The sequence below is a fragment of the Heteronotia binoei genome, chromosome 5 (genome assembly GCF_032191835.1).
Source record: "Heteronotia binoei isolate CCM8104 ecotype False Entrance Well chromosome 5, APGP_CSIRO_Hbin_v1, whole genome shotgun sequence".
NCBI lineage: Eukaryota > Metazoa > Chordata > Lepidosauria > Squamata > Gekkonidae > Heteronotia > Heteronotia binoei.
In genome coordinates, this window is record NC_083227.1 from 4,882,304 (window position 1) to 4,901,770 (window position 19,467).

Sequence of the window (19,467 nt, forward strand, 5' to 3'; positions counted from 1 at the left end):
ACTAACATCCTTATGTCTTTCAAGGCCATACTCTAGAATGTGGTCATTGGTTAATTGTCAGAACCTGTATCCAGTTCTGCAAACAGGAGGGTGAGGAATCTAGGAGGGTGCTGACATCCTTTGGAAAATTCCATCAAGGACGACCCTTGATTGGGTCATTAGGACCACCTGAACCTAGAGAGGCAGAAACTATAATACAGGGATGGATAAGAGGGAAGCCGGGCTAACTTTCTGCTCATGCCATGCTAATACACCTTGATGTTTTCTTGCTGCATCATGATGAATAATTCTCTCTAGAGTTATTTAAGTTACAGTTGGAATTCTTATACTGCTAAAAGAGGTGTCATCTAAGTCCTTCATATCTTAGAACAGTTACCTTCTCTTCTTTTCCTGTTGCTAAATTGCAGAAACTGCTGTTTTATGACGTCTTATTTTGAAATCTTTAATTGGGCCGTTTTGTGATGTCTTAGTTTTAAATCCTTAATAAAATTTTGTATATTTTTAAAAGGGGTCTGCTTTCCTTGTGTGCACTTCCTTAGGTACCCGCTGAACGGGTGTTGCTCAGGTACAAAGAGCAGCGACCCAGGGGGACCGAGGCTTCGGTTCTGGAAAGGATCATTTTCAGATCACAGGCAGAGCAGACGTTTGTAATCCCAACCCAAAGGTTGCCAACAGAGAAATGAGGATCTGGCCCCTTCCGGAGTGCATCTGAGGGGCTCTCATCCACTTTCTCTTAGGCCACGACACCTTCTCTGCCCTAGGAGGTGGCCACAACACTGGCCTCAGTTACCCTCATGCAAGTACACACTATTGAGCAACACAAGAAGTTGCCTCATACTGAATCAGACCCTTGGTCCGTTGGAGTCAGTACGCTGTTTCTACCAGTGGTTTTTCAGGGTCTCAGGCAGACATTTTTCAATCCTCTGGAGAAGAGGCGGCTGAGAGGTGATATGATCACCATCTTCAAGTAATTCAAGGGCTGTCTTATAAAGCAGGGGTGGCCAACGGTAGCTCTCCAGATATTTTTTGCCTACAACTCCCATCAGCCCCAGCCATTAGCCATGCTGGCTGGGGCTGATGGGAGTTGTAGGCAAAAAAAAAATCTGGAGACCTATTGTTGGCCACCCCTGCTATAAGGGATGGTGCGGAATTGTTTTCTGTGGCCCCGGAAGGTCGGACCAGAACCAATGGGTTGAAATTAAATCAATGGAGTTTCTGGATCAACATTAGGAAGAATTTCCTGACCGTTAGAGCGGTTCCTCAGTGGAACAGGCTTCCTCCTGGGGAGGTGGTGGGCTCTCCTTCCTCAGAGGTTTTTAAACAGAGGCTCGATGGCCATCTGACAGCAATGTGGATCCTGTGAATTTAGGGGGAGGTATTTGTGGGTTTCCTGTATTGTGCAAGGGGGTTGGACTGGCGGTCCCTTCCAACTCTATGATTCTATGTCCTTTTCCCTGGAGATTCTTGGTGGTTTGCGACCTTCCTTGGGAGGTGGTGGGCTCTCTTTCCTTGGAGATTTTTAAACAGAGGCTAGATGGCCATCTGACAGCAATGAAGATCCTGTGAATTTAGGGGGAGGTATTTGTGGGTTTCCTGCATTGTGCTGGGGGTTGGACTGGAGGTCCTTTCCAACTCTATGATTCTATCTCCTTTTCCCTGGAGATTCTCGGTGGTGAGCCTGGGACCTTCCTTGGGAGGTGGTGAGCTCTCCTTCTTTGGGGGTTTTTAAAATAAGGAGAGGACTCCCAATAACTGCTTCCCATTAAGGGTAGGAAGCTACCAGCTGGATATTAGGAAAAACATTTTGCGCTAAGAATTGTTCTACTGTGATATCAGCTACCCGGGGAAGAAGTGAGTTCCCCCTCCCTGGTGAACTTTAAGCAGCAGCTGGACAAACATTCATCAGGGATGGTAAGTCTAGGCCGATCCTGCATTGAGCAGGGGGTTTCCCCAGATGGCCTCTACGGCCCCTTCCAACTCTGTGACTCTAGGATTCCAACAGAGGCTAAACAGCCATCTGACAGGAATGCTGATTCTGAGAAGTCAGGTAGACAACGAGAGGGTGTAAAGGAAGGGCTGCATCAGTGCTTAGTTCTTGGACCGTTTTCTTACATACCAGGGAAATGTGATTGCCAGTTTGGGGTCAGGAAACAACTTCCTCCAGGCCAGTTTAGTCAAGATTCCTGGAGGGTTGGGGGTTTTTTTGCCATCTTCTGAGCATGCAACAAGGGCAGTCCTGAATTTCCTGCATTTAGCAGGGGGTTGGACTAGATGACCCTGGAGGTCAGTTCCAAGTCTACGATTCTATGAACATGTGAATTTTCCTTATAATGAACCAATCTATTGAGGTCAGCATCACCTGCTCAGTCCAGCATCAGCTCTCCAGGGTCTCAGGCAGGTCTTTCCTATCACCTCCTTCCTGATCCTTTTCTCTGGAGATGCTCTCAGTCTGAACCCAGGACCGTGCGCTTGCCAAACAAAAACTCTGCCCCTCCCCAAATAGTTTGACTGGCCTCAAAATAGTTTATTGTTACTCAATATGTTGATTCATGCCTCCGCACAATGGAACAGTTTGCACCATTTGCGCCTATGAAAGATCCTTACCCAGAGAGGCCACATTCCCGTAATTCTCCAGCATGACTTCCCTGTAGAGAGCTCTTTGTCCGGGATCCAGCAGGGCCCACTCAGCCTCCGTGAAAGAGACGGACACCTCCTCAAAGGAAAAGGGACCCTGGAAGAAAAAGAAGATTCCCCACTCTTCAGAGATCTCACACTGGAAGGGAGTAGTCTTGGAAGGCAGAGAAAGTAAGGTTTGGGATGGATAAATGCAGCAGCATTCAAAGGATCTCTCACTGCTCCCCACCCCCCACCCCCGTTCATCTCTCCTACCTGGATTGCAGATGCAGCAGCTGTTTCAACCTCTCTGAAAAGACGAAGGCTCAGCAGCATCTGTTCACTGCCTGTTCCTGAGACAAGGGAGGAAGGAAGGGTGTTTGCCTGTTTGTTCCCTGCTTCACCCGCCTCCTTCCCAGGGTTATGAAACCCTGACCTATGTACACTCGACAATTTTTAAACACTTTTTACTGCATTCTGGGAGAGGCAGAAGAGAATCACCAGGGACCTCTAAGCCTCAAGGATTATAAATGCTGCCGGCATATTTCAGACTTCTGTGAGACCTGGGTTTCCTCTACACGGAGGGAAGGGGGGGGGTATGAAACCGCACCCTCACTTTGGACCAGACATTAATCGAGGAGTTCTGGAGAGTTGAGGGTAATAGGAATGAGTTTTCAATGCAACTCTGGGTATGCTAAGTTCACAAGCAGGTTTTCAGCCAGATGCAACATCACATCTGTCCCAAGTCCCTCCCCACCCCACCTCGCCCACAGCAGCCCCCCAGATGACCCTTCAAGCACAAGCACTGAAGGCAGATTTCCCCATGATTATTGGCCCCCAGGGACTGGTTTTCACAGCTCTGCTGCCCCAGATGGTGGAGGCTCCCTTCATTCACCAGGCTGAACAGTTCTGCCCAGGATTTTCTACCTTCCCCTCTAGCCAGGCAATTTGAGACCATTTATGGAAGGAAGGTGAAATGTGAATTTTTAAATTAATGGGAGGAATTGGCCTCCAGAAATCCGTCTAATCTCTTTTTAGAGGCATCTGAGAGAGAGCGGATAAGAAGGCTATAAGCGTGAGGACTGGTTTTCTAAACAGCTGGGGAAATTGCTGAGAAGTGAGAGTTGTGTGATTGCGTGATTGCTGAGAATTTCTGAATTTGTGTGGTTGCTGGGGAACTGCTGTTTGTTTGTTTTGAGGGGGCTGCAGGTGATTGTTGCTGATTGACTGGGAGTGGCTGTGTTCCTGGGGCAGACTGAGGCCCCACCCGCTTTGCATTATTAAGCTGCACCTTGCCAGCGGCGCGAGCCTTTGGCACGAGCCAAAGGGTTAGAACTAATGGGCTTTTGACCTGGGGGCTCTATAAAAAGCCCAGGAAGGACCAGAAACCCAGATCCCTATTTTCCTTGTGTTCCCAATAAGGTAAGTAGACCCTCCAGAAGGAGAGACACATAAATACAACAGGATTTAAAGCGGGACTGTATATTTTAAAAAGCTATCATGAAGGTAGAATGCCAGCAGGGGGGTGGGGGCTTTCCAGTGTTTTGCACATGTTTGTGAGTGTAACATGGATGACTATCTGCCCACAGGACAGAAATCTTGGGTGTATGCTCAATGCAAGGAGTTCCTGGTCCTCAGGGAACGAGTTCGTACCCTTGAGGCCAAGGTGGTTGACCTGGAGAAGCAGAGACAGTCATTTAGGCACTTGGAGAAGACTCTCGGGGACGTGTTAGAAGAGCCCCACTCTGAACATGGCAGCCCCGTTGCTGCCAGGGAGCATGAGAGTCGAGAGGGAACGGGGCACGGTGCTGAGGATAAGGGGAATGTGCCCTCAGAAGCAACCTCTTCTTCAGTTGGTGAACGGATATCCTTTTGTGCCAAGGAACCATCCCTGGGCAGGGAGGGAGGGGGGGGGGTCTTGGTAGTTGGTGATTCAATCCTTAGGCAAGTAGACAGCTGGATGGCAAAACCGCGTACTGACTGTATGGTGACTTGCCTGCCTGGTGCGAAGGTAGCGGACATTACACGTGTTGTAGATAGGCTGATAGACAGTGCTGGGGAGGAGCCAGTGGTCGTGGTGCATGTTGGCACCAACAATATGGGGAAATGCAGTCATGAAGTCCTGGAGGAAAAATTTAGGCTGCTAGGCAGGAACCTTAAAGTCAGGACCTCCAAGGTAGCCTTCTCAGAAGTGCTACCTGTTCCACGTGCAGGGCAGGAGAGACAGAAACATATTAGATGTGTGGTGTAGGGAGGAAGGGTTTAAGTTTGTTAGGCACTGGGATGCTTTCTGGAACAAGCGGGAACTGTACAAAAGAGATGGTCTCCACTTGTATCCAGAAGGAACCAAGCTGCTGGTGCTTAAAATCAAAAAGGGGGCAGAGCAGTTTTTAAACTAAATCTTGGGGGAAAGCCAACAGGAGATGAAATGTCTCTGGTTTGGGAAGACTCAACTCAAAGAGATGAAGGGTTAACTGTTACTTTTATATTGGGTAATGGATCAGAGTTATCCACTGAGATGGTGACAAACAGTATGGACGGTTTGCCAAAGTCTCAAGGCAGCAGGAGGAAGGTTGTGGGCTAACTTGCCTGGGAAATTACAGATGTTTACATACAAATGTTAGAAGTGTTCGAAGTAAAATTGGGGACTTGGAATGTTTATTGTTGGAGGAAAACATAGACATTGTGGGAATTTCAGAAACTTGGTGGAATGAGGAGAATCAGTGGGACACGAAGATTCCTGGATATAAGTTATATCGGAAGGATAGGGAGGGAAGGGTTTCCAAAAGGAAATTTAACTATGGGAGTTTATCGCCCACCAAATCAAAAGGTAGAGGATAATAATAATAATAAGTTTTTATTTATACCCTGCCCTCCCTGCCAAGGCAGGCTCAGGGCGGCTTACAAAGCATGATATAATATCATGGTATAACAATAAACAGATAATAAAATCAATAAACAACGGCATAAATACAATATATAAATTAATATTAACATTAAGCTAAAAACAATACAATGGTGCAACAATCTGTTTATCCAAGATAGCGTAATATTAGTTCTGGTTCCATCTTAAAAGGCTAATTGGAAGAGGGTGGTTTTGCAGGCCCTACGGAACTGATTAAGATCCCGTAGGGCCCGCACCTCTTCCGGCAGCTGATTCCAACATTGGGGCGCTTTTATGGAGAAGGCCTGCTCCCTGGTTGTTTTTAGTTTGGCCTCCTTAGGCCCAGTGATTTCCAAAAGATTTTGTGAGCTGGAGCGCAGTGCTCTCTGGGGAACATATGGAGAGAGGCGGTCCCTAAGGTAGGCAGGTCCTCGGCCATATAGAAGAAGAAGAAGATATTGGATTTATATCCCGCCCTCCACTCCGAAGAGTCTCAGAGCGGCTCACAATCTCCTTTACCTTCCTCCCCCACAAAAGACACCCTGTGAGGTGGGTGGGGCTAGAGAGGGCTCTCACAGCAGCTGCCCTTTCAAGGACAACCTCTGCCAGGGCTATGGCTGACCCAAGGCCATGCCAGCAGGTGCAAGTGGAGGAGTGGGGAATCAAACCCAGTTCTCCCAGATAAGAGTCTGCACACTTAACCACTACACCAAACTGGCTCTCCTTATAATATAGGGCTTTAAAGGTAATAACCATCACCTTATAATATGATGGAAGGATTAAAGATAGTGCCTCCCTTGTGAGGCACTCCAAAGGGATCTGTTGAGGTTGGGTGAGTGGGCGTCAACGTGGCAGATGAGGTTCAATGTGGCCAAGTGCAAGTAATGCACATTGGAGCCAAGAATCCCAGCTACAAATACAAGTTGATGGGTTGTGAACTGGCAGAGGCTGACCAAGAGAGAGATTTGGGGTAGTTGTAGATAACTCACTGAAAATGTCAAGACAGTGTGCAATTGCAATAAAAAAGGCCAACGCCATGTTTGAAATTATTAGGAAGGGAATTGAAAAGAAATCAGCCAGTATCATAAGTCCCCTGTATAAATCGATGGTGCGGTCTCATTCGGAATACTGTGTACAATTCTGGTCACCGCACCTCAAAAAGGATATTATAGCAATGGAAAAAGTGCAGAAAAGGGCAACTAGGATGATTAAAGGTTTGGAACACTTTCCCTATGAAGAAAAGTTAAAACACTTGGGGCTCTTTAGCTTGGAGAAACGTCGACTGCGGGGTGACATGATAGAGGTTTACAAGATAATGCATGGGATGGAGAAAGTATTCTCACAATACAAGAACTCATGGGCATTCAATGAAATTGCTGAGCAGTAGAGTTAGAACGGATAAAAGGAAGTACTTCTTCACCCAAAGGGTGATTAACATGTCGAATTCACTGTCATAGGAGGTGGTGGCAGCTACAAGCATTGCTAGCTTCAAGAGGGGTTTGGATAAAATATGGCGCAGAGGTGGCTATTAGCCACAGCGTATTATTGGAACTGTCTGGGGCAGTGATGCTCTGTATTCTTGGTGCTTAGGGGGGGCAAAGTGGAAGGGCTTCTAGCCCCACTTGTGAACCTCCCTTTTTTTGGCCACTGTGTGACACAGAGTGTTGGGCTGGATGAGCCATTGGCCTGATCCAACATGGGTTCTCTTATGCTCTTATCACAGTTCGTGGACATTGAGTGCCACCGATTAACTCTGCGTTGCCTGTAGGAATGCTTCATTTGTCCCTAACCTGAACTCTCTACCCATCACATTCACAGGCTGCCCCAATTGCACCCAGGCACAAGGAGTCCTTACCACAGGAGAGGGCATCTTGGGCACGCTCCACCGCCTGCACCCTCTGCCCCTGCTCTAAGGAAGCTCCTTCCGCCTCAGGAATTGCAGCTTCCATCTCCAAAGGTGGTCCCCACATCTGAAACAGCAGCCAGGGAGAGGGGTAAGAGATGGAATGGAAAAGAGACCAAGGAAGGGATCCTGCCCCACTCCCAGATTCTGCACCCTTCTCTCAGTAGATTTGGTGAGTTATCCGCAGGGGCAAGAAATTCTCTAGTGCAGGGGTGGCCAACGGTAGCTCTCCAGATGTTTTTTTGCCTTCAAATCCCATCAGCCCCAACCAGCATGGCCAGTAGCTGGGGCTGATGGGCGTTGTAGGCAAAAAACATCTGGAGAGCTACCGTTGGCCACCCCTGCTCTAGTGCAAGAGGCTCTGGGCAATAATCTGGCAAGGAAACTTTAAGAGAAGATCAGATATTATTGTTTGGACATAACTGGAGAGAATCCCCTCACCTGTTCTGCCTGCCTCTTCTCCTCTGCCTGACTCAGGAGGAAACCTTCGGCCAGGGCCACCGCCTGGGAACTGGTCTCCGGCCCACATCCTCTGACCCAGCCCTGCATTTCCTGGGGAAGGAGAGTCAGGAACTGCTCCAGGATCACCAGGTCCAGGATCTGCTTCTTGGTGTGCCTCTCCGGCTTCAGCCACTGGCTGCAAAATCCATGGAGCTGGCTGCAAACCTCTCGGGGCCCATCGGCCTCATGGTAGCCGAAATGCCGGAAGTGTTGGCAATGCACATCTGAGGTCAGGGTGTCCTTAACCAGGGCCTCTGACACAGCCCTTTCCCAGAATCCAACACCACTCCCAGCTGGGGTGGGATTGGGGCCTTCACTTGCTGTCTTGCCAGTCCCAGGTCCTTCTGGGTCCTGCTCTTCCATCTCCTCCCCCTTCTCTTGGGCCACCTCTGTTTTTGATAAGTTGCCTTTATTCACTGGGCTCTGAAGAGAGGTTTCTCCCTGAGGAGACAGAGAGACAGACAGGAGTGTGTCAAAAGGAAAATACGTATATGCACACAAACAAATATGCAGACACAGAGATGCACTTATAAGTACAACCTCCATTCCTAAAAAGAAGTGAGGAATATAACACAAGTCCTTCATCCAGAGAATTATCTTCTGGCCCCGTAATCCAGCTCATCCTGAAAGAAGGACCATTTTCCAGAGTCCAGACTATTTGGAATAAATCCTACACTAAGATCCTGACCATCTTTGCATGGCTATTAATGATCTCATTGGTGCCCTGTTGAAGATGGTAACTGGGGGAAGAGTCAGCCAAAATACCTGCCATGCGACCAGCCAATCAGCATGAATGATTCAACACATGTGATCCCATCTGGGATTCCTTTCTGGGCCTCCTGACCCCCCAAAGGCAGGCTTCATATTCTTGTTGGCATCTCCCTGAACAAGATCTGAACCCCCCCCAAACTGCGCCCTGGTGTTCCTCCCTGTTGTGCTGCCTGGGGGTCTGTGCCTCTCTCGCCTGGCAAAAGGATGCCCGTCCTCCCACCCTAACCCCAGCACAGGAGGGGGAATCTGGCATCATGTTAAGGCTGCCTCTGCCAAGTGACAAACTCCACTTCCAAAGCTGAACAAAACTGGTACCTTACAGAGTAACCAACCTCTAGGGGGTGAAGCCAAAATAGTCAATCAGCTACCTTGAATAGATAACCAAGAAAGTTCACTACAAGTGCCAAAGAAATCCCTGAGAGATTGATCCAGGCCATCCTCAGAAGGCCCCCACTTGGCACTGAAATCGACATGTGAAACTGACAATACTTTTTTGCAAGCCCTTTGTTCAAGAAACACTGGATCAGCCCAAGAACTTTTTGCTTGCTGTTGAGAGAGGCTGAGATGTTTGCACTTTAAGAGACATTCCGGGCACTGTATATTATATTGGGAACTTCAACGGATATATTTATGAAAGATACGGGAACCGATTTATTGACCACTTAACATAAGAAATACTATTTGGAACTGTAGCAAAATGTGTTAGTGATGCATTCACAGTAGTTCATTGCGGTGGCTTTCGCTGTTTCCGTGTGTATCCTCCAGGTGGGGCCTGAAGTTCTCCCAGAATTAGAACCCACCTCCAGCAGGCAGAGATGACTTCCTGGGGAGAAAATGGCTGCACGGGAGGGAGCTGGCTGACCAAGGACAGCCACGGTTTGGCATGATCCCCGCCTTCCTCCCCTCCAAAAAGTAAAAGTTTATTCCCCCCCCCCCCTCCTCCAAGACTTACTTGCAAATAAACTTTCCCGGGATCGGGCTGTTGCAGGCCTTTCCCCTCCTGCTGCAGCTTCTCTGCAAGCCCCACCCAAGTTCTCCTGAGTTCTGCAAAAGCAAACCCCTCCCCAGGAAAAGCCCTTTTCCTCTCCTGCCCCCACCTCCTTGCTCGGCCTCTCTAGCGAGCAGCTCGGCGGTTTTCACCCTTTCCGTGCTGCAGAGAAAGGAGAAAAGCTTCAGCCAGGCTGCCGCTCAATGGGGCTGCTCGGGAGTAACTCTGCTGCAGGGGGCTGTGCTCCTCCCACGCTGTTCAGCCAGCTCAGAAAAAGGGGGCTGCAGCTGCCCCCCCCCCCACAGTCTTCCCTCTCCTAGAATAAGCACCCTAAAACTCAAGGGGGGCAGATCAGTCTGTTCTTTAAACAGACCATTGAGCATTTCTGTTGCTCCCCTGGAGAGAAAACCTGGTGGGGCCTCCTGGCCCTTCTTTGCATGTCCAGGGAGATGCTGACGGCCAATTTGGGGTCAGGCAGGCCATGGTGCAGAGTTGGTGGGAGGTGAAGGTTAACACCCCCCCATTATCCCTGCCCAGGGACCCCAGGCTGGAAGAAGGGGGGTCCTCCTCCCGCAGGGTCTCTGCTAGGCTGGCCAACCTCCCGGCGGGGCCTGGAGATCTTCCCAGATTGCAATTTATCCCCAGGCTACAGAGATCAGCTCCCTTGCAGAAAATGGCTGTTTTAGAGGGGGGGGAGGTGTCTCTAGGGCATTATATTTCCTGCAGGACCCTGCCCCCCTCGGAAATTCCCCAACTCAGAGTCAGCCCTTTCCACTCCCCCCCCCCGTCTTCCAGGAGCTCCAGTGTGCCCTTCCCCCTTCTCTCCACCACCCACCCACCCTGCAAGGTAGACCAGTCCCAGAGGGAAGGCTGCGCCGAAGGAGAGTCACGTTCGAACTCATACCTTCCTCCAGGGAGTTCACAAACCTGAACTCTTCACCTCCGCCTATTCTCAGGGCCCTTCTGAAGACCTCCTCCCTCTGCGAGGGTTGCAAACTGCAGGTTGGGAATGTTTGGAGACGGCGGGGGGGGGGGCTTTGGCTTTGATTCCACAGAGCCCCCCCCCTCGCTGCCCTCTGCATTTGCCCTTTTCTACAGGGGAGCAGATCTCTGATCTCTGGAAATAAGCACTGTTATGCGAGAAGTTCTCCAGGCCCTACCTGGAGACTGGCAATCCTGCCTCAATTATTGGTAGAAACCCCATGGCAGCTCCCCCAATCCTCCCCCCCCACCCCCCGCCAGCCACCCTCTGCCTTTTCCAGAGTCCCGACCCCTCTCAGGGAGGGATGGTGGCTCAGTGGTAGATCATCTGCTTGGTAAGCAGAAGGTCCCAGGTTCAATCCCCAGCATCTCCAACTAAAAAGGGTCCAGGCAAGTAGGCGTAAAAAACCTCAGCTTGGCACCCTGGAGAGCCATGAATGGGGCTGTGGCTCAGTGGTAGAGCATCTGCTTGGTAAGCAGAAGGTCCCAGGTTGACCCGCCAAGGGTGCCCTCTTTCCCCGTTGTTGTTCGCTATAGCAATCGAACCACTAGCAAACTATATAAGGCAATCCTCCTTCATCCACGGCATCAGTATTAACAATGCTAACTACAAAATTAGCTTATTTGCAGACGACATGGCCCTCTATCTAAAAAACCCTTTGGTATCTTTGGCGGTACTGTCTCCCTTCCTCCTAGATTTTGGAAAGTACTCTGGGTTATCTATCAACTTATCTAAATCCCTTATTTTCCCAATAAATATCTCCTCAGAAACCCAATCATCAATTAAAGCCTCATACCCTTACCAATGGGTCAGTTCACCTTGGTCATATTTAGGAGTAAAGATCCCGGTTGATCTTAAAGACCTTCTCAAAATAAATTACTCAGCAGTATATCAACAAACATCAACAATCCTACAGTCTTGGAACTCCTTAGCTTTGTCCTGGATAGAACGGATTAACACAATTAAGTCATTTATTTTTCCAAAATATCTTTATTTATTTCGAGCCCTCCCCATTAACATCCCAGCAACTTTATTTAAGAAGTGGCAGGCCCTACTGACAAACTTTATATGGGGTGATAAACCCCCTAGAACCCGCTTTGCTACAATCAGAAGCCCCCAAAATAAAGGAGGACTAGCTTTCCCTGATCTGTACCTTTACTATAAAGCCTCCGTAGTATCTTCCATGGTCAACATACTATACATAAAACCGTGCCCAGCATGGGTCTACATAGAGGAGACTCACATATCCCCTTACAAATACCATGAATTCTTATGGCTAAAGAAAAAAGATCGCCCTTCTTGGACTATAATCAATACTTTTAGTCAGGCTTTAATCACTATTTGGGACCAGGTCCGGAAGGATCTGGCCCCGGACTTATCTATTCTTTCCTCATTTCTAAAACAGCCCTGGTTCCCTCCAGCTCTCCAGTTTCCCTCACTCTGCTCTTGGGATTCTGCTTCAATGGTCTTTCTCTTTCAACTCTTCAGCAATAACGGAATTAAAACAAAGGCTCAGTTGGAGGAATCTGCAACTATTAAGATCCCCTGGTTTGAATACTTACAAATCTGCCACTTCCTTAACAGCTCTTTCCCAAAATTGGCTACTACCAGGCCCAAAACAGATTTTGAATATTTGATTTCTCAATCCTCTTTAAATTCCAAGGGCCTTATTTCTAAAATCTATCGTATTCTACTGCAGCAGGTCTGCAACAGTCTACCATCCTACTGCGAAAAATGGCACAAAGAATGCAAACTCACACTTACTAACACACAATGGGAAGCCATATGGGAATCAGAAGTCTGCAAGACCAAATCAATAGCAATTTTTCAACAGAACTACAAAATTATGTCAAGATGGTACCGCACTCCATCCCACTTCGCCAACATCGATACTAGCTATTCCCCACTCTGTTGGCGAAATTGTGGCATGAAAGCTTCATCACTACACTGTTGGTGGGACTGCCCGATTGTCAACTCTTTTTGGCAAAAGATTATAACCCATGTAGAAAACATATCCGGAACTACTATCCCAAGACAAATAGAGATCATTATTCTAAATGATTGGCATTCTGTAAAGGCTACAAGATCTAAACTATCCCTTATTATCTCGCTTATAACAGCAGCCAAGAATATAATAGCCCTGAATTGGAAATCTAAGCACAATTTGTCCATAGATAATTGGATCCTCAAAATTTGGGACTTCATCACAATGGAGAAAATCACAGCCAATATTGACACCATAGACCCGATAAAGGCAGCTAACGATTTCTATGCAAAGTGGTATCCAATTCTGGATAGGATAGAGGTTGACACCACTTTTTCCTCTTCACTTAACCAACGGGTTATCCACAAGAGTATTCTTTTCTTGTGATCACTCTATAGCTGTACAACTCTATTTTATATAACAGTATGTATGTGTAATGAAAATTAAGGCATTACTGTATCAATGTTATTCTCTGTATACAAACATTATATTTAAAATAAAAATTGTTTTAGAAAAAAAAAAAAGAAGGTCCCAGGTTCAATTCCTGGCATCTCCAACTGAAAAGGGTCCAGGCAAGTAGGGGTGAAAAACCTCAGCTTGAGACCCTGGAGAGCTGCTGCCAGTCTGAGTAGACAAGACTGACTTGGGTGGACCGAGGGGGGGCTCTGATTCAGTAGAAGGCAGCTTCATAGGTTCATATATCTCCAAGGCACAACCCCAGCCATGCCCAAATGCAAGGAAGCACCAGCAAAAGGGGGGCAAACAGGACTCCCTCCCCCAAGCCAGGCTGTGCTTCCTAGCCTAACCCCCCCACAGCAAAGGAGGAGGAATGCAAACTCCCCCATCTTCCCCCAGGGGCAGGCCCCCCCTTTACTTGTGGGCGGGGGTCAGCAGAGCTCAGACAACACAGTGGGGTTGTGGGGGGGCAGGCAACGATGCCGGCCAAGGAATGAAGCCCTGCGGTAGATTCGGCTGAGAGATCAACGCCATTCGATGCACAGTTGAGCCGGAGCAGCAGCAGAACCAAAAGTCCAGCTGCACCTTGAAGACCAGCCCAGTTTGATCCTGGGTACAGCTGTGGATTCAGGAAAGCTCCTGCCCAGAATAATACAAACCAGAATGGCTGAGGAGGGGGGGCGTCTTTGCCCAGGGCGCTAGGCCTGGTCTGCCATGACATGGTTCCGAAGGAGGCTTTGAGAAGGGGGCAGGGGGTCGGCTTTATGGTGGCAGCATCCTCTGTGAGGGATGCAAAAATCTGGAACGGGAAGACCTCGTGTCCTTTGCAAGAGTTGTGCCTTTCAGCGTCTCAGGTGGAAAAATCATCTCCTCCTGTTGCTTTAGGTCTTACGTGCTTTAATCCAATCTCAGCTATATTGATAACCAGTTACTTCACGCACCTTCTTGACTCTAACTAGCCCTTCCTGGTCACCAACCCACCCCCCTCTAGCTATATGCAATGGTTGAGGTAGTTCTGCTTCCCTGTATCTGAAGAAGTGTGCGTGCACACAGAAGATTCTACCCAGAATTAAACTTGGTTGGACTTAAAAGATGGCTCTGGCCTCAAAACCTTCCTCTAAAAGTAAAGATTTAAAGGTTTATTGGATTTATATCCCGCCCTGCCGCCGAAACAGGCTCAAGTAGTGTTTGGCCATTGCTTTCTCCTACGATCAGTGTTTTCAACAGCTGTGTATAAAACACAAAACGGCAGACCAACACTATTTTTTAGGGTTAACCCATGGAGCAAACAGAGGCGTTGCCATGAATATCATTCTTGTGGGGGGGGGGAGGGGAGTGTAGACTTCACTCAACGACGGAATCTCTTTCCACACTCTGAGCATTCAAAAGGTTTCTCCCCTGTGTGGGTTCTCTGATGATATTGAAGATAGCCACTCTGACTGAATCTCTTTCCACACTCTGAGCATTCAAAAGGGGGGCAGATCAGCCTCGTTGGGAAGGGCAGGATATAAATCGAATAAAATGAAATGAAAAATGAAAATCTGTACACTCAAACGTTTCCTCCCCCATGTGTGGGTTCTTCGATGTAGTTGAAGAGTGCGACTCTAACTGAATCTTCTCTCACACTCTAAGCACTGAACTATTTCTCCTGTTTGGATTCTCCGATGCATGACTGTTCTCCCATCGCCTGCTCCCCTTACCCTCACTGGACCCTCCAGGATGAGAGCTGCCATTGCAGTAACGGAGGGTGATGGACAAATGGCTTATCAGCAAGTTCAAAGAGGGGGCGTGCTCACATTCATTGGGATGGTGTTTCTCCATCATGAAAGCCTCCCTTCAGGCCATTAACAAGTCCACGAGTGACGAGCCGGGACCGGACATTGAGAATTCTAAAGATTTTCCCATCTGTGTGCTCTCTGATGCTGTTGAAGATTCCTCCTATCACTGAATCTCTTTCCACACTCTGAGCAAGCAAAAGGTATCTCCCCTGTGTGGGTTCTCTGATGACTTTGAAGACTGCCACTCCGAGTGAATCTCTTTCCACACTCTGAGCATTCAAAAGGTTTCTCCCCTGTGTGGGTTCTCTGATGACATTGAAGAGTGCCACTCCGAGTGAATTTCTTTCCACACTCTGAGCACTCAAAAGGTTTCTCCCCTGTGTGGGTTCTCTGATGACGTTGAAGATGGCCACTCCGACTGAATCTCTTTCCACACTCTGAGCATTCAAATGGTTTCTCCCCTGTGTGGGTTCTCTGATGACATTGAAGACTACCACACTCACTGAATTTCTTTCCACACTCTGAGCATTCAAAAGGTTTCTCCCCTGTGTGGGTTCTCTGATGATATTGAAGATGGCCATTTGTACTGAATCCCTTTCCACACTCTGAGCATTCAAAAGGTTTCTCCCCTGTGTGGGTTCTCTGATGATACTGAAAATGGCCATTTGTACTGAACCTCTTTCCACACTCTGAGCACTCGAAAGGTTTCTCCCCTGTGTGGGTTCTCTGATGACGTTGAAGACTGCCACTCTCACTGAATTTCTTTCCACACTCTGAGCATTCAAAAGGTTTCTCCCCTGTGTGGGTTCTCTGATGACGTTGAAGATGGCCACTCCGACTGAATCTCTTTCCGCACCCTGAGCACTCAAAAGTTTTCTCCCCTGTGTGGGTTCTCTGATGACGTTGAAGATTGCCACTCACACTGAATTTCCTTCCACACTCTGAGCATTCAAAAGGTTTCTCCCCTGTGTGGGTTCTCTGATGATGTTGAAGAATGCCACTATCAATGAATTTCTTTCCACACTCTGAGCAATCAAAAGGTTTCTCCCCTGTGTGGGTTCTCTGATGATGTTGAAGAATGCCACTCTCAAAGAATTTCTTTCCACATTCTGAGCATTCAAAAGGTTTCTCCCCTGTGTGGGTTCTCTGATGATAGTGAAGATGGCCACTCTGACTGAATCTCTTTCCACACTCTGAGCAGTCAAAAGGTTTCTCCCCTGTGTGGGTTCTCTGATGACGTTGAAGACTGCCACTCCAACTGAATCCCTTTCCACTCTGAGCAGTCAAAAGGTTTTTCCCCTGTGTGGGTTCTCTGATGATATTGAAGATAGCCACTCCGACTAAATCTCTTTCCACACTCTGAGCATTCAAAAGGTTTCTCCCCTGTGTGGATTCTCTGATGACTTTGAAGATAGCCACTCCAACTGAATCTTTTTCCACACTCTGAGCATTCAAAAGGTTTTTCCCCTGTATGGGTTCTCTGATGATGTTGAAGAGAGCTACTCCGACTGAATCTCCTTCCACACTTTGAGCATTCAAAAGGTTTCTCCCCTGTGTGGGTTCTTTGATGATCTTGAAGATGACCACTCTGACTGAATCTCTTTCCACACTCTGAGCATTCAAAAGGCTTTCCCCCTGTGTGGGTTCTCTGATGATTTTGAAGATTGCCACTCTTAATTAATCTCTTTCCACTCTCTGGGCACATAAAACTTCTCTCTCCTCTGTGGGTTTTTTCGTGCAGCTGAAAGATTCTACTCTGACTGAATTTATTACTCATTTCTGAGAATTCAGAAAGTTTCTCCTCTCTCTGTATTGTTTGGTGTACACGGAGCTGTGATCTATTTCTGAAATACTTTCCACACTGAATGGATTTCTTTGCCTTCATTATCCTGTGATTTGGAAAATGTACATTCTGCTTTCCTCCATCATGTTTCTCAACCATACCAGCACCTTTCTTTCCCTTAGATTTGCCTTGATTCATGACAATTTTGTTCAAGTTTTCATTTTTAACTCTATGTGGCATTTTCTGATGAAGTTCCTCACCCTCCAGATTCCTCTGCTCATCTTCTACTGGAATAGAGAGAGAGAAACTGTTAGCACTTGGAAAAGGAGTAAGATCTAACAGCATCTATATGACTTTAGGAGGAAAGCTTGGCTGATCTGAAGCACACAACCACGTTTTCCAAAGAATAATTAATATTTAAGAATACCTCCCCCACCCGTTTATCTGTCCAGGCATCTCTTTAATAAGAGGCTGAATTAATCTAACTCGAATCTCATGATACCACTAACTTCTCAGCATCAGATGCTCAATATTTTCTCTTCTGAATTTGCCCCCAAGCACCACAGAGGGGAGAGCCTCACATCTAGCCACTGTGAAGGCTTTTCTGCTTTTTCTTTACATCAAGGTGTGTTCGATATGCTATTCAGACTGAACCATATCCAGTTTGACTGGGCACTCTGCATTTGGAATGTCTATGAAGACCTGCTTGTCTCTCTATATCCTCAGTTTAAGAATTACCTTGGCCTGAGCCCAGGTCATGGCTAGAATCACCTGGGGAGGGGGAAATCCAAGTAACTGATTTGTTATGCACCGATTTCAACCATTTAGCTTTAAAAGTATCGGATCATAGCAAATGGATTAGTGCAGAGGTGGCCAAGCTTGCTTAATGCAAAAGCAACATGGAATAAACGTTAGGGTTTTGAGAGCTGCAAGACATGAATGTCAGATGTTTGAGAGAAAAAAGGGAGGGAGGGAGGAAAAGAAAGAATAGAGGGAAGGAGCAAGGGAGGGAGGAAGGGAGGAAAGAAGGAAGGAAGGAGGGAAGGAAGGAAAAGAGGAAGGAAGGGAGGAAAGGAAGGCATGGAGGGAGGGAGGGAGGGTGGAAGGAAGTGAGGGGGGGTGGAAGGGAGGGGGGTGGAAGGAAGGGAGGCAGGGAAGGTAGAAGGGAGGGAGGGAGGAAGGAAAATAGATGGGGACGAAGGAGGGAGAGAGAGGTGAAATTAAATCAACTTTTACTGCATTCTCCAAGCTTCCCGCTGGTTTTGCTTGGAAAAGTGATTTAAAGACAAATGCCTCCTCCAAACTGGCCGACAGGGCAGTGGGAGCTTTGAGAGCCCCACGATCTGTGTGAAAGAGCCACGGTTTGCCCACCCCGGACTAGTCCCTCAGGCTGAAAGTCCCTTTCCAGGCAGTAATGGAGTGAAACCATTTTGGCTTCCATTTTCAAAGTGCCAGTTTCTAGTCATGTCAGTACATTCGGGACACATCTGGGGACCTGCAGGTTCGCTCTAAGGAATTTGGTCTGAACCCTCTGAAGAGGAGCAGAGCTGGAAGAGGAAGGGCCGATCAGAGCGCCACAGAGCCTTTCTGCAACTGCCTTCACTTGAAATAACTTTTGGGTGGCTGGAATGTCAAGAGCCCCTTTTTCATGACAGAATTTAAGGATGTTGTTGGCAGTTCTTTCACCTTGCATCGCTACAGACTGTATATAGGCATTTCTGCTCCCCCCCCCTCCTGGATTCCCTGCATTTTGCAGGGGGGTGGCTTAGATGACCCCAGAGGTCAGTTCCAATTCTATGAATATGTGAAGTTTCCTTATCCTGAATCAGACCCTTGGTCCCATCTGCTCAGTCCAGCATCAGCTCTCCAGGGTCTCATGCAGAGTCTTTCCCTTCACCTCCCACCTGATCCTTTTCTCTGGAGATGCTGCCAGTTGAACTGGAGATCTTTTCATTCCAAGCAGATCCTCTGCCAGGGAGCCACAGCCCCTCCCCAAGTAGCAGAAAAGGCCTCAAAATGATGCAGTGCTATTCAGTATTTGGATTCATTTCTCATCTCAGTGGCAGCACTAAAGTTGCATTAAAAGATCCTTACCCAGAGAGGCCACATTCCAGTAGTTCTCCAGCATGACTTCCCTGTACAAAGCTCTTTGTCCTGGATCCAGCAGGGCCCACTCTGCCTCCGTGAAAGAGACGAACACCTCCTCAAAGGAAAAGGGACCCTGGAAGAAAAAGCAGATTCCCTCCTCATCAGAGGTCAGGCCTGGCAGAGACTGCACATTGGAAGGGAGTCGTCTGGGGAGATATGGAAAGGAAGGCTTGGGATGGGGAAATGGAACAGTATTCAAGGGATCTCTCACACAGACTCCTTGTAAAAACAGAAGGAGCAAAAACGCCTCTGAGAAAATAGGAGGGACTCGGGCTGTGCCCTCCGCCCCCCAATCTCTCCTACCTGGATTGCAGGTGCAGCAGCCGATTCCACCCCTCTGAAAAGATGAAGGCTCAACATCTGTTCACTGCCTGCTCCTGAGACAAGGGAGGAAGGAAGGATGCTGGCTTATTTGTTCCCTGCTTCACACACCTCCTTTCTGGGGCTGTGAAACCTTACCCTTTTTATTACATTCTGGGAGAGGCAGAAGAGAAGCACCAGGGACCTATGAGCCTCAGGGATTACAAATGCTGCCAGAATATTTCAGACTTCTGTGAGACTTCGGTTTCCTCTATGGCAGGGGTGGCCAAGGGTAGCTCTCCAGATTTTTTTTGCCAAAAACTCCCATCAGCCCTAGCTATTGGACATGCTGGCTGGGGCTGATGGGAGTTGTAGG

General features: G+C 48.0%; 1 protein-coding gene and 1 pseudogene across 1 annotated transcript in view; both read right to left on the minus strand.

Annotated features, from left to right (window-relative positions):
• LOC132571576 (zinc finger protein 420-like) overlaps positions 1-19,467 on the minus strand; it is an 895,908-nt gene that overhangs the window by 678,013 nt on the left and 198,428 nt on the right. The window lies entirely within an intron of this gene.
• On the minus strand, positions 14,972-16,490 carry LOC132570903 (zinc finger protein 84-like; annotated as a pseudogene).